This window comes from Takifugu rubripes, chromosome 13 (genome assembly GCF_901000725.2).
Source record: "Takifugu rubripes chromosome 13, fTakRub1.2, whole genome shotgun sequence".
NCBI lineage: Eukaryota > Metazoa > Chordata > Actinopteri > Tetraodontiformes > Tetraodontidae > Takifugu > Takifugu rubripes.
Genome location: NC_042297.1, coordinates 8,232,642 through 8,246,604, shown reverse-complemented (window position 1 = coordinate 8,246,604; position 13,963 = coordinate 8,232,642).

Here is a 13,963-nt window from a genome sequence, read left to right as displayed (position 1 = left end):
CCCTTGTGCTGGGTTTGAAAGCTAGGGGTATGGCTGCCAACGACCAGGAAATGACAGTTACCGGGGTCAAAACACAGTGTCTAAAGTCAACGATACCCCTTAAATGGGCCAAGATTCAGTTATGCACAACATTAACAACATGGTGAAAATCAGCTTTATTTATATAGCCTTTATATAGTTGGATAACACATGAAGCAGTGTGGATAAAGGCTAATAAACAAAAAATGTAGACACACATGTACACCAGGTCAAAGCAGAGCCGATCGCAAGCGCTGAGAAAATCTTCACTTGATGTATGCCTTCAATATAAAACTTACATTTCAGAATAAAAGTGATTGATTATTGAAACTAAATATTTATACATTTTGCACTTTGAGATCCTTGATTAGTTTGGTTCTGCTTTTGCTGCTTGGGTAGTCTCAGCCTTTCATCCAAGAAGGATCAGGAAGTGTCATCCATGGATGAACTCATCATGCAGATGTTCACGGCCAACGTCATCGCTTCCTCTTCAACTCTGTGTTTATTTTGTATGCAGACCCACTTTAATGTACCCTTCGGCACATTGCCCTAATCCCACAACACACCACAAAGTAGTACGTCACAAAATTATTTAAATAACTGAAAGGTTTTATTCCTCCTGTAATTGTAATATTCTGCACTGAATATCTAAAAAAGGGGGTTTCATATAGCCAATAGCTGTACACCTTCAGTAAAACCACTGGTAGTTCCAGTTGTAATGGTTTAAAAGTTGGAAGCAACGCCTAAATTAGCCCCCAAATACAACATTCCTGTAAGTACTCTCTTTCATGTTTCTGCTGGGTGAAGAACCCAGGAAGTGTTTCCTCTGGCAAATAGTTCCAGAAATTGTTGAGTAGTTCCTCCTGTGAAAAAGGCCAAATATTAAACACATGACACATCATGTGTAACACCTGCACAGCAATAAACACACTAGTCGTCTGGCCAGATTCATAAAAACAAAGATTGGAGAATAAAATCAAATGGAAAAATACCCTCTTCATTCCTTTTAAGACCCAATAGCTTCATTTTCGTGTCCCAGGATAAGCAGTTATAATATGTGTTAATGTGTTTGTGTGTGTGTGTGTGTGGGGAAGGGGGGGGGGGGGTTAACATCACCTTGCTGCCAGGCATTATGTTAGTTGAATGTGTGAGTTTAAATGTACACCGATTGACTAGACACAAGTCATGTGACTTCTTTCCTATTGTCATGTTCAAATCTAAAGCAAAGTGTTGGAGAATTTATTGGACTCATAGGACTTAATCCATGTCCGTATAATTTTATTGCTCTATAACTCGGGCAAGAAGAAAAATAAAATTTGTCTCCCAGCTAGCTAGCAGTCTGTGTCATGTCTGGATAAGAATAAACAATCCATCTTTTATGTAACATTAATTCCCGTAAAATGTCAGTAGAAGTGTAATGTTGAAATGTCACGTAAATGCAGAAGTGTCACATTTTTTCTGTTGATTCTTAACTAATGTGTTTGTTGTTTTTGTCGCAGAGGCCCTGGACATGTAAAAATAAAACAAAATCATGTTTTCAGTTTCACACAACAGCCAACAATGAGCTTCCTCACCAGCTTATTCCAGTAATCATACATGTCAGAGCACCGCCATACTGCGACAGCCTCACAATTACTTATCTGCATTATGTTGAGATGTTTATAATTCCCACAACCTAATACCGGAGCATTGACTCAAATTACAGGCTTAGAGTTACACGGTGAGAACTTATTTATTGTGGCACCTTCTCTTTCTGTGCTGTTGTCAGTCGACTACAAAACCTAATTAGTGCTTTCAACCCAACAGCTATTAGCTGACACCCGATCCTCGGCCTGGTGGAGAAAAATAATTATGACATTCCTCTTATAAATCAATGGTTACGTCCTAAGAGCTTTCAGTGGAAATATGATTTCCCATTACAAATAGTCCAACCTTTTTTATGTCCTTTAACACATAATTAAAGCCAGGGAGTGTGAGAGGAAGTAATTTGGATCAAAGGCTTTTGGCAACAGTAGTGCTACATATTTGCTGCTTGTTTGGAGAACAGCTACTGGAATAGCTGGACGTGTCAGACGTGTTACACGTTCAGAAGCACCAGCAGGAACATGTGCAAATAGTCTTCTATTTGTCAGTCAGCCACAAGACGTAGGAAATCAACATGGGCACGGGTGAGCTGAGGGTCATCAGGTATAACGAGGCCACCGGCAAAAGTCTCCAACTCGGAGTAAATGTGTCTACACTTCATAGCTGCTGGAGCCAAACAAGGTGGCTTTATTCTCCTGGGAAGGTTAGCTTCAAACCACAGGTAGCCATGCATGACCCAGCCCAGTGCTTCCAAACCACCAGTCCTTCTATGTTGTCGTGAGAAGATTATAAGGGAGATTGGAACTTATTTTAAAAGCAGACGCTATTTTCTGATTTAAAGGCCATATAGAGGGTCAGCTGTAATGAGTGTGTGATGACAAATTTAATTACATGAAATCTAGGAAGTTGTTTTTAAGTTAATGTCTAAGCCAATAGAATACCCACTAACCAAATAGATGAACACAGAAAGATTAATACACCAGATATTTCAAATTCCATCATTGTAATCTACAACAATGGAGTTCTGCAGGCCAGCAGTTTTAGCCTGTCAATGCTGCAGCTGCCAATTCGCTATCAAGTTCATTTCTGCTCACAGGGAAACAAGACATGCCGCACATACAGTTAGAAACACAACTGAGAGATTTTGACTTTTTTTCAGACATTACCTAAATCAAAACCCACTATATGTGAATGTATTTTATTAATGTATCAATTCTTATTCAAGCATTTTCATCACTGCTTACAACAAAAATCAATCAACACCTGCACCTCAAACCAAGCTAAGCAGAAGAGAGGATCCATTTATATATCCTAATACCACCACATGGTCAAAGAGAAGTGCACAGAGTTGGCACTGGAGGCTACTTGGTTTAACCCTTCTTATTGTTGTAGTATTGTAGCTAATCTCCTTCATACTTGTAATCCTCCAGAAGCAGGAACATTAACTTATAGTGTCCAGATTATCTATGCCCTTGCAGACAGGATAAGGTTAGTGTGTGTGTGTGTGTGTGTGGTGTATGTGCTCGGCCACGCACGCATGCACACCGTATGAACTGTACACTGTATGCGTGGGAGGAAGAACCAGCCTGTACCAATGTCAGTCGACCACATGCACTGCGGTCGGAGTGCCTTCCAGAGGTCATAGGGCAAATCTTGCGGTAATCTGCTAATCCAATTGCCTTCCTGTATTCACACGATCTAGCAGGCTACAGGGCAGTTCAGTGCAGACATACACACACTGCATGTGTGCAATCAGATGGACACACATGGCTGCCGTCTGCACCCTTCTCCTGCCACAGCTTTAAACTCTATGACACCGACCTTTTTGATTCCACTTAGGGTTGAAGCAGATTAGTGAAGGTGACTCCTGAAGGGGAATGCCACCGTTTAATAGGCAGAATTTATAAACCAATTAAAAGCACATTCTGAAGAGCACTATTCTTGCCATCTTAACTGGGTGATGGAATAAACAGGGACCTTCTGGTGCATCCGTAATAATGGCTCGTCGTACATGTGTCCACCGTGTTACAGTGTGTATATCATGTGAAGCTCTATAATCTAAATCCAGTTAGTGACAAAAGGTAATGCAGAGTTTAACTCTGTCTGACCTTGTTTAGACATGAAATTCTCTTCAGGCTCTTCCTCAGAGTGAATATCATGTCTGCGTCTATTTCTGTGCCCGTTTGGATGGAAAAGTCTTTGCATTTATAGTAAAATACAATAAAAAATACTTCAAATGAGATGAATTTTCCATCTTTTGGACTGAGGACTATGAACATTACACTTAATGAGGACGCTGAAACCGTCAGCCAATCCTTCAACCAGGTTTGGGCCAACTACATTGACAACATGTGGTTCCCATGCAAACATGAGATAACAACCACATCATGGGCTGGCAGGCAGCACTGTGAGTGTGTGACGTGCTCCACAGCTCCAAAGCCAAGGCTTAGGAGGGGACTGGATCCCATTTCCCAGGCTGAAGCAGGACCTGGGGGCACAGTGTGGAAACTGAACTAATTGCAGGATATTGGTCCACAGATGATTAGAGGAGGAATGCCTGCTCTGTGATGCACACAGACCAAGGTGAGACTAATGACAGATGCTCTTTTACATCTTGAAATAAGGTCACGTCCCAAAAAGACTGTTGGCATTGTTAACAAAGGCAACAAGAGTTCATGTCACCTTCCAAAACATTTACATTATTATTCTATTTATCTGTAAAGATTCGAGAACTTCATGAGCAACATTCAGTGTTTCCATGCTGTGTTTTCAATGAAATCATAGTCAAACAAAGCAAAGAATGAATGTGCAGGAGGAGCTATGATATGTAATTTTGATAATAATACAGAAACCTGGATACTGTATGTGCCAAGCCTTTTTCATTATATATGTCTGCAGTTATGTGCAACAAGTGGCAATTATTTTCCTTTTGTACGATACAGCTGGCCCAGCTATTCACTGCTGTTTGCTTGTTGTTGTTGCGTCCGAAATGTGAGCCACGAAGCCTACAAGTGAAGTGATGCAGACCCTCTGTGCATACACCAGCCCTTTGATTCTGTGTCTCCGTTTAGTGTCCCCCCCTCCCGTTTGCAGTGTTTGTTTGATGTTACTTTAGCAGAAAGAGACAGACACCATTGAGTAGTGGGAGTGCTCTTCTGCTGCGTGCCATTCACGCCTGCTGTGGAGTGCACAGAGTCAAATCCAACAAGGGTAGGCCATTGTTTACCAGTGGAACTAATCACCCTGATGGCACCTCCATAAATCCCCCACCCTGTCAACGGTGATTGGAGTGTACCTATGTGTGACCATGGACAATACAAATGTGCCAAAGGCAAATAGAATGGGGGTGCACTGAGGCAATATTTAGCTTGGCCAGATGGCCGCTCGCATGTGGCCGCCTTCTTAGCTCTCCACATCTGCTCCTTACAGTGTGCCAGCTACTGGGCAAGTGTCTCAACTTTTGGGCCTTTTCTCTTTGCCCTACTGCAGAAGGCCTCTCCCCATTTTCAACTACAGTACTTGTTGGAGAAGCCCTTCAAATGTTCAAGAAGACTTCTCCTTTTCTTCCCACCATGGAGGTATCAGCTCAAGCAACACTTAAAATCCCTTCGATTTCTTCATTTCCTTAGGTTGGAAAATGACCAGATTTGGACTTACGGTGTGGTCTCGTTGCATCACCGGTCCACACACAGAAGCTTGCTTTTGCAGCTGTTTAATATAAATTCTTTTCAGATATCTTTGACCAGATGGTTTATTTTTAAAAACAATACACACAGTGCTGCATTCCTACTGAGCTCCCCTCTCCACCCCTTTACTGTCTGCCTAACTAGGCAGCTTCACTTCAGGGGAACCGAAAGACCGGAGCTGTCATGCAGAGGGTGCGCAGATGGTCCAGTGACACGTCTGTCATGCAAACAGTCGTCAATCATAAAATGACCCACTCGCGTGTCGGCACAGGCTTTTCACAGAAAATCCCATTCATGGACTCTTTCATGCCTGAGGAGACAGATGTGTACTGAAAGGCCCTCTACTGTATACGTTTTGAATGTATATATATTTTTGGTTCCGGAATATTTATTTTTACTGCGCATGTTCTCATTTGTACATCACTTGGTCTTTAAATTATTTCCAGATGAAATCCCTGTGAGTTTGTGTCACTGCTATGCTGTCGCCTACTGCATGAATAAATTAAAAACATATAGTAATTAAGAATTAAAAGGGTTTTGGTGACCTTCTTTCAGCAGGCTACCATTTTTTTTTTTTGGTGTTTATTTGACTTGCGGCATTTGTTTGAGTCAGATAAATCGAGATAAGGTCTTCTCCAACAGAAGAAATCCTCAGGATTCACCAATTATTTAAGTGAAAAATTCAAATACTGCATTAAAGCGTCAAAACTGTAAATTTTGCAATGCATTACTAATGTGTTGTATCATAGAACTGTGCTGATGATTGACTTAAACACAATATTATAAATTCAAGAACTGGAAGCAGTTTAAAACTTTTAGTTCTTGTTGTTTTTCAGGGTTTTATCTTTCCTGACCCCCCACCCCCCATCACGTCTCCCCAGGCCTTGCTGCCACAACCATTGCATATCCTCCTCTCCCTTCCGGGCCCCAAGCTCTGCAGCTTCACAAAGGAGCCCTAACAAGAGAGAAGAAAGAACCAGTGCCACTTGGACGGGATTACATCCCAATAAGATTCTTCAGTCCTCTTGGCCAGCCGCCCCTTAACCCTCCCCTTCCCTGATTAGAAAGTGAGCAGGGAAAGGCTGGGTGGGTAGAGAAAAAGGGTCCACACATGTCCGATGAAGTGTTGCACTCTTGTATGGAGTAGACTTGCTGAGAGACGTGTCAGTCTGGTCTTATCAGGAATCCCGCCACTGCATTGCTTATTTCAGGAAACAGTGAACGGAATCAGATTTATTGTACGTCCTGTCAGTCAACTCTGCCAGCTGGTAATCCCAAAACAACCGGTAGTAAAATGCTCTTTCCTGTTGTCTTCATGTTCCGACATGCGAGAATAAAACACCTCTGTGGATCTTTTATACGTCTACCCCTCCTGTCCTCATGTCTCTGCACATGTCCTCTGTCGGGACTCCCAAATCTCCTTCTCAGTCTTTCACAGTCAGACGTGTCTGTGTTATTTAAACATCTTTATGTAGTTAGTCGTCAACAAAATCATTTTCATGTTTTTTCCATAAACATAAAAACAGTGATTCAGTGGTAACATAAGTTGTTTTTCTACATTGTACATGACACCTGAGGGTGACCGATGGTCTCTTTGCCCCCCCACCTTCAACACCATATCAATAGCCTTCCATCCCAGGAGTCAAGTGACAGGTGGACAAAAAGCAGCAGTTTTAGTGGAAATGATGCATAAAGCAGGAACCGTAAATAAAGGGTAGGTGCCATTAAAGAAGCATAACCTGCATAGCTGCCATTCCATGTGTGCTGGTGGTGATGGCAGAGGTCAGTGGCCTGTTTCATGCACTATTTGTGTCCGGATGATTCAAAGTGCCAGACCTTGTCAATTTGAAATATGAGTGGTCAGTTAAATTTAAAATTAATCAGAAAACTAAGCAGACAGGTTAACCACCGATCCACATTTAGGTCCTCCTTGCTTCCTGGCATCAGGTTACTATTCATTTCATTTATTTATAAGGAAGACGTGTCATTTAAAACACAAACCTTTCAGAACACCAACCCCCAATGTCAGTATAACAATTGCCGGTGGATAAGTGTTTCTTGCTGTGAACTCTATTACCCCCCAGACCAATGTTGGTAGCCATTTACAATCAAGTAGTGTCTCAAAAAATGATGTAACTAAATGTACAAATATTCATTAATTCATTTCACAAAGAAATTAAGTCAATGCAAAGGTGGAAGGACCGAAATGCAACAACCCAGCAGACCAATTGTGGCCGTTGTCATGTGTTGTTTTGTTATTGGGCGAACACAGTCAATGCAACATCTACAGGGTATCCTAAGTCCAGTATCCAAACTGCTGTGGGTTCAGTAGCTTCCCCTGATGATCTCAGTCACTGATTAGAGCCAGGGAGGCAGCTGCTTGCGCGCTCAGCCAGGTCCCCCCTCAGCCAGGCCCTGCAGCACTTCTCGGCTCTCCTCTGGAACTAAACTGGGGACTGACGATTGCTGGAGTTCAACCTCGCATAGCAGCCAGAGCTGCACTCATCGAGCCAACAGACAGGCCAAGCAGGCAAGCCCCCTTCCCAGCCTAAGATCCCAGCCAGGCCTCTTTGTGGTGCTTCACTGCCCGGTAATTAATGCCTTGCACAAGGGATGTATTTAATCACCATAACAAGGAGTTGGTAGAAATAAAATGATCTTGTAAAGGCTCTGCAATACTCTCTGAACCAGCACCATTGGAGCTGGTGGAAAGCAGGATCTGCCTTTTTTCGTGGTTGCCATGACCAAATGCTGACACTGACACCCCTCCTGTCCCCCATCTACTTGTTCGTTCTGACTCTGCCCTAAAAACAAAAACTGAAGACAGGCAGATTTCCTTACAACAACCCTAAACTACACTGTTTTAGGGCCTTCTAATTATTCCTCGCTCAGATGTGGTCATGTTGAGAAAGGCCATAAATCAACAGAAGTGCGAGCGCCAGGCCTGGAGCTGTGAGAAAACTGGAAACAAATGATCGGCCCCTTCCCCTACCCTTTTCTCGCCATCCCTCTTTCCAACACCTTACATTTCTGTCCACCTCCTTTGACGTCCAAGACAATGAAAGAGCGGCTGAATTACTGAAAGCAGGAGCATGTCTGGAGTGTGTGGTCTGGCTGCTTTAGAGACTTTGCCAGAGCAACTTTTTCACTAAGACGAACCTCCGTCAGCTCAGATGTGCACGTTTTTTCACCCGCCACCACCTAATAAATAAATGTAAAGAGTGATTATGTAGTCCGACCGAGATTGCGTGGAGGTGCACAGGGATAACTGAATGCTACTTGGGGTCTGTCTGCCTGCCTGCCTGCCTGCCTGCCTGTCTGCCTGCCTGCCTGCCTGCCTGCCTGCCTGTCTGTCTGTCTGTCTGTCTGTCTGTCTGTCTGTCTGGTGGACACTGTGACTGCCTGTAATCAGCTCCTTCAAGGTTTCAGCCAGTAATTGTTCACTGTAGCCCCAAGATAGCAATCACACAGATGCTGGGCGGCATGATCTCTCCTTCTTTTCCGTGCCCTTCTCTCCACTTCTCTCCCAATCTTTATTTTTCTCCCCGTTTACATCTGCACCCACTGTAAGGAGAAGCAACTTAGCTTTGTTTTTTACTGTGTGCGAGGGACGAATGTCAATCCAAATTGGATTAATGGCATAACTTATATTGCTTTGAAGAATGCCCCCCCCCCCCCCCCCACCACCACCACCACCACCACCCCGCCCACCCCCCATCCCATCTCTGTCCTGGCTGCATTTTTCTCCCTTCTCTGTTCTCTTATCTTTCAACAATTACAAGGGCAGTCTAATGGCCCTTTTAAGTTGCCTGCCAGCTGTATTTGCAAAAAGGAAATAATGTCTTCTTCATCTGTGGGCAAATGCAGCAGCACTGAGGTTCCCTCTCGTGTAAGCACTGCTGATGTCTTTCTTCTGAAGTCACGACACGGCATTAGATCTGTTTGTCTGGGCATGAGATGTGAGTCAACACATGAGTAGAGGACATGCTGTGTCAAATCTGTCAGCTATCAGACAGTACCACACAGCTCTTGATGTGGTATGATTTCCTGATTGGAGCAAAACGAGTCAAGTCAACATAAATATCTTTTGGTTTCCGTTGCATCATCATGCCAGATCTTTTGGGTTTTTGGTGTAAAAATTGTTCCAGCCTCATTACAGAGTCTTGATTATGTGATTAAGCAAAGCTAAGCTTTTTCATTTTCATTTTCAATAAAGGGTGCTGGAATTTTAGGATATATTTAAAAATAAATGATTCTTGGCTTCCTATACTGTATAATGGAAGTATACGTGTGTTCCAGCTAATGATGTTGTGCAGCCTTAAACAGCATTGTGCTACAGAGTGAAGTCATCTGTTAACTCTCCTGAGAGAAGTGAAGTCACACCTGCAGTTCAGCAGATGCCCCATCTATTATCACTGACGCTTCTTCGCCAGCCTCGCCCAGCACACGTTCTTGCTTCCTGAAATGTGGCACCAGTAATTTATCGAGGAACACGTGCAGCTCGCTCCCCCACTTTCAACTTCGGGTTTTCAGCATTTCTTATTTTGACCGTTTGCTAACACTTTGCTGCGGCAACGTTCTTGGTAAAAACCCAACATTAACACCTCAGAGAGGCAGAGTGTCGCTTAGCGCTGGTTGATGGACGTGTTACTCAACTTTAATGCCAGCTCAGCTTATGTCACATTGAATCCCAGAGGGTAAAAAATGGAGTGGTGTGTCCTTTCCTCTTAAGAGAGGAAGGTTAACCTGCTTAAGAATCTCTCTGACGTGGGAAATCAGGTGAGGATCATCCAGCATGAGGGATCAAATCTAATCATCTCCAAGCACGCAAGTCCAGAAATGCTAATACATACAGGAAGTGGAACAAGGGATTGAAGTGACAGTGACCGAGAGAGGCAGAGAGAAATCGCAGATGTGAGGGAAGAGAGAGAGCAGCAAAAAGAAAAACAGTTCATGGATAGTGGAGAGTGGAATGAAGGAGTCAAGGAGAAGAGGGTATCAGCCTGTGCAGCTCAGCTGGGGCTAAGAATGATCGAAAAAAGACCCCGAGCAGGAGAAGGAGAGAGCACGCAGGCCAAGTGTTTGATGTGGATCACTTTAGGCCAAACATCTGAAGAGGACAAGACTGCAAACATGTCACTCTGCAGCCTGCTTGCGTTTAGCAACAGATGTTTGGTTTCTCAGTCTCCGGTAATGGTTACCCGTCCAGGTTGGTCTGACCCAGCCAATGATATTTTCTTATTAATACACTGCATATTTGATGCTTGCTTGTTCTTATTTTTAAAACTGGTTTTGAAGCTATCAAGATGCTCCTCCTGAGGGTAATTTTCACAAGTCATGTTTCAGAAAAATGAAAGCATGTTACTATTTCACTGACCTAAACAAGCCAGTTTTCGGTCGCCCGGATGATCTTTTTTGGTGCAGCCCACTGAGACTCTTATACACTCATACATTCCTGCTGTGGCCCATTCTCTTCACATGTTGTGTCCAGTCGGTTTAAAGCTGAATGCTCGGCCACGTTCCCCCTTGAAGTGTGTAATTACTCCCCGGCTACTGCCGCTCACACATTCTCCTCGTGCAGTGGCATCACTGGTGATTCGCTCCTAATTTATGGGAGTGAGCAGATCAGAGTTTTAGAAATATTTGGGTAATATCATGGCAGGTCCTGTCTTGCCCATGTGATGAATGAAGACCCGATCAAGCCATTGCGATTCTGAGCATGACGGAGTCATCGCAGCAGACAGCCCTACCTCTGTGGATGGTAGCGTTGAGAAGGAAAAGCCAGGGGACCTTCATGAATTATGGATATGAGGTTGAATGAGTGGGACTGTGGCCATGTGAGCGATGGACAAATGTGACAGGACGTGGCTGGATAGAGTGCTCACGTTGATTAATGATGCTTAATAAAACAGGCGCCGTGTCACTGCAGTTCATTGCCTGTAAACCGCGAGGCCGTCAGAATAGTGAGCTAAACATGTTACCATGAAATGAGCAACTCAATAAAGACATCTGTGGAAGTCGGCCCCGACGTCTCACTCCCTTCACATCTGGAGAGGTGAGACCTCTGTGAACACATCTGTCTGTTTCTCTGCACCCTTACAGACCATCACAACAATGAAAGGGAGGGTATAAATCCCTTATTCCGACTAGGGGAGGCAGGAGACCTATTACACTAACTCTAACCTATACCCAATTCTAACCTCAACCTTAAAATCATGTCTTAAACCTCAAAGTTTAAGACATGTTGAGGACCGGCCAAAATGTCCTCACTTTGCTAGTTGAATGCAGATTTTGGTACTCTGTTTGTAGCAAGTACAAGAACACACACACAGACACACTTGCACAGCTAACAGAAAAAGTTTTCTTTCTTTTCTTTTCTTATGTTATGAGGAAAGATTTAAGAGTACATTTGCAATATCAAAATAGAGTCGTCTGTCGGCTCTCTCTCTTTCTCAGCTCTTCTTCCTCTTTCTAACGCCTCATCTTCACTCACAGTCACCCTGAATATATTTCCAATCACACTCTTTGTAAATCCATATCCGACACCGCACTTTGCTTCGTCTCCTGTCAGTTTTTGTGCCAGCACACATTTGTAATAGATGGAATTAAACATGGTCATTCTATTTTAATGAACCACTTGTTGGAGCAGCATTGATTGTGCAGACATTAAGCCTCAGATAAGATAACGCAGAACATTCTCTAATCTAGCTCTGTCCTACTTCACACTTGACCAGATGGAGATTTTTTTATCATTTAAAGACGAGAGAGGAGGAAAAAAAGTCTCTTTAAAAATTAATACATTATTTACACCCACTAGCAGCTTACCGCTCAGTGTAAATCAAGTCCACAGCAGGCTCTACTGAGTCCCTCTTAATGACTTCTAAAACATATGCTTTTTTAATCTTTCCCTTTTTTTGCTCCTTCATTGCTGTTCTGGGCTTCTTTTGCCCTTTATTAAATTTGTGCATGCAGACACACATGCACACGCTCACGGAATTGTGCAGTGTAATTTCCACAATGATAAGGCAAGAGCTGATCCTCCTCTGTCCTGATAAAATCAGAGGAAGGAGATTCAGCAAACACCCCCCAGCCTGTCTAAGCTTACCTTCCATACATTTCAGACTGGAAGAAGCAGAGAAGGATGGAGGTGGGGGCAAGTAGGTTGACCTTATATTCTGTGGGACAGCTGCCTTCTTTGTCAATACACCTCAGATAAAGATGGGCCATTGTTATGGCAGGTAAGCGCTTTTAAACACGGCTTGAAGAGTATCTTCTGGGCGGCACTGGGAGATTACATAAGATTTATTAAAATGGTCAATGATAAAAAGAACAATGGGGCTTAAGCGTGTAGGGTGAGTGGTCCTAATTCACCACAGGAAGAAAAGGCCCACACCTGCAAACAGAGGACTCTGAGGATGAATGCCTCAGCCACTTTGCCATCAATTAGCAAACAAGCTCAGTGGTTGCATTGTCCCAGGGACAAAAAAGTGGAAAAACAATGCATGACTTATGTGGGACAGTGGGGAGAAGTGTGCTAAGAGATACATGTTTAAGGTCCGATCCAGGTGACTTCAGGAAACAGAAGAGACAACTTGTTTGTGGGTGACATAAATCAAGTGCTCATTCTGTAAAATCCTTTCATCTGACAGGGCACGAACGATATTTTTTGCATTAATCTGAATAAAACCAGATTTTAACAATGCATGTAAACAGCCTACTGAAATTTACAAATTCACTAAAAAAATTCTGAGATGAAACAAAATGACTGAATGCATCCAAGTGTGGTGTCAATTGAAATGTGAAACTGTAAATTGTGCACATCTTCCTGCTAGCTAACATAAACTACCAGATAATGGATCCTCCAGGGATTATATTGGCCCGACATGTGTTCATCTCAGCCCTGTTTACAGGGAAAAGCAGCGTGCAATAGATGTGCACGCAAGTGTCCTGAATGTCACAGTTTTAGAAGAGGATGATGACATGTTGCTCAGATTGACCGTGGAGGTTTGGTCACACTGGCTAAAGGCAGCTACTGTAAAATGAATTCTGTTTATGAGCTATCTGCGCCTGCTTGGCTCTGCCTACGCTCAATAAATATTTTCAGATTATAAGAAGTGATCCTGCAGATGTTCAGGCAGACATGCACGACAAGCGTATGTTTTTCGTGTTAAGAGGATGCGTTTAATTCAACTTTAATTCAAGAATAATTATTGGAAATACTAGGCTGCAATCCTAATCTGGGTTCCAATCAAAGCATGAGCCTTAGTCAGATTAAATTTACCCCCCCTTCCCCCCTCCCCCCCACATTTCCATCTGCCTTAAGACATCTCCAAAGAAATACACATTTTCTTCAGAGAAAACAACAGAATTAGATGTTGGCCTGCAGTGGCCTTTACGTCACTGTTTACCAAATCAGTATGGATTAAAGAGAGGGCCCTCGACCTGGCACAGGAGCAAGTCTGCACAAAAGGGCAGTGCATTCCTAAAGTTACTTGAACTAGCCACACACACACACACCCACACACACTGCTACATGTGCAATCAGCTTGTATGTTGCTTGGATGCATTCTGAAATCTGTGGCAGAAAATTTGGGCTTCAAATTGATAAGAGGGATTAATGAAGAAGGTGACATCATCACCGCAGCTCCGGATTAGAACTCCAGCTCATCAATGCA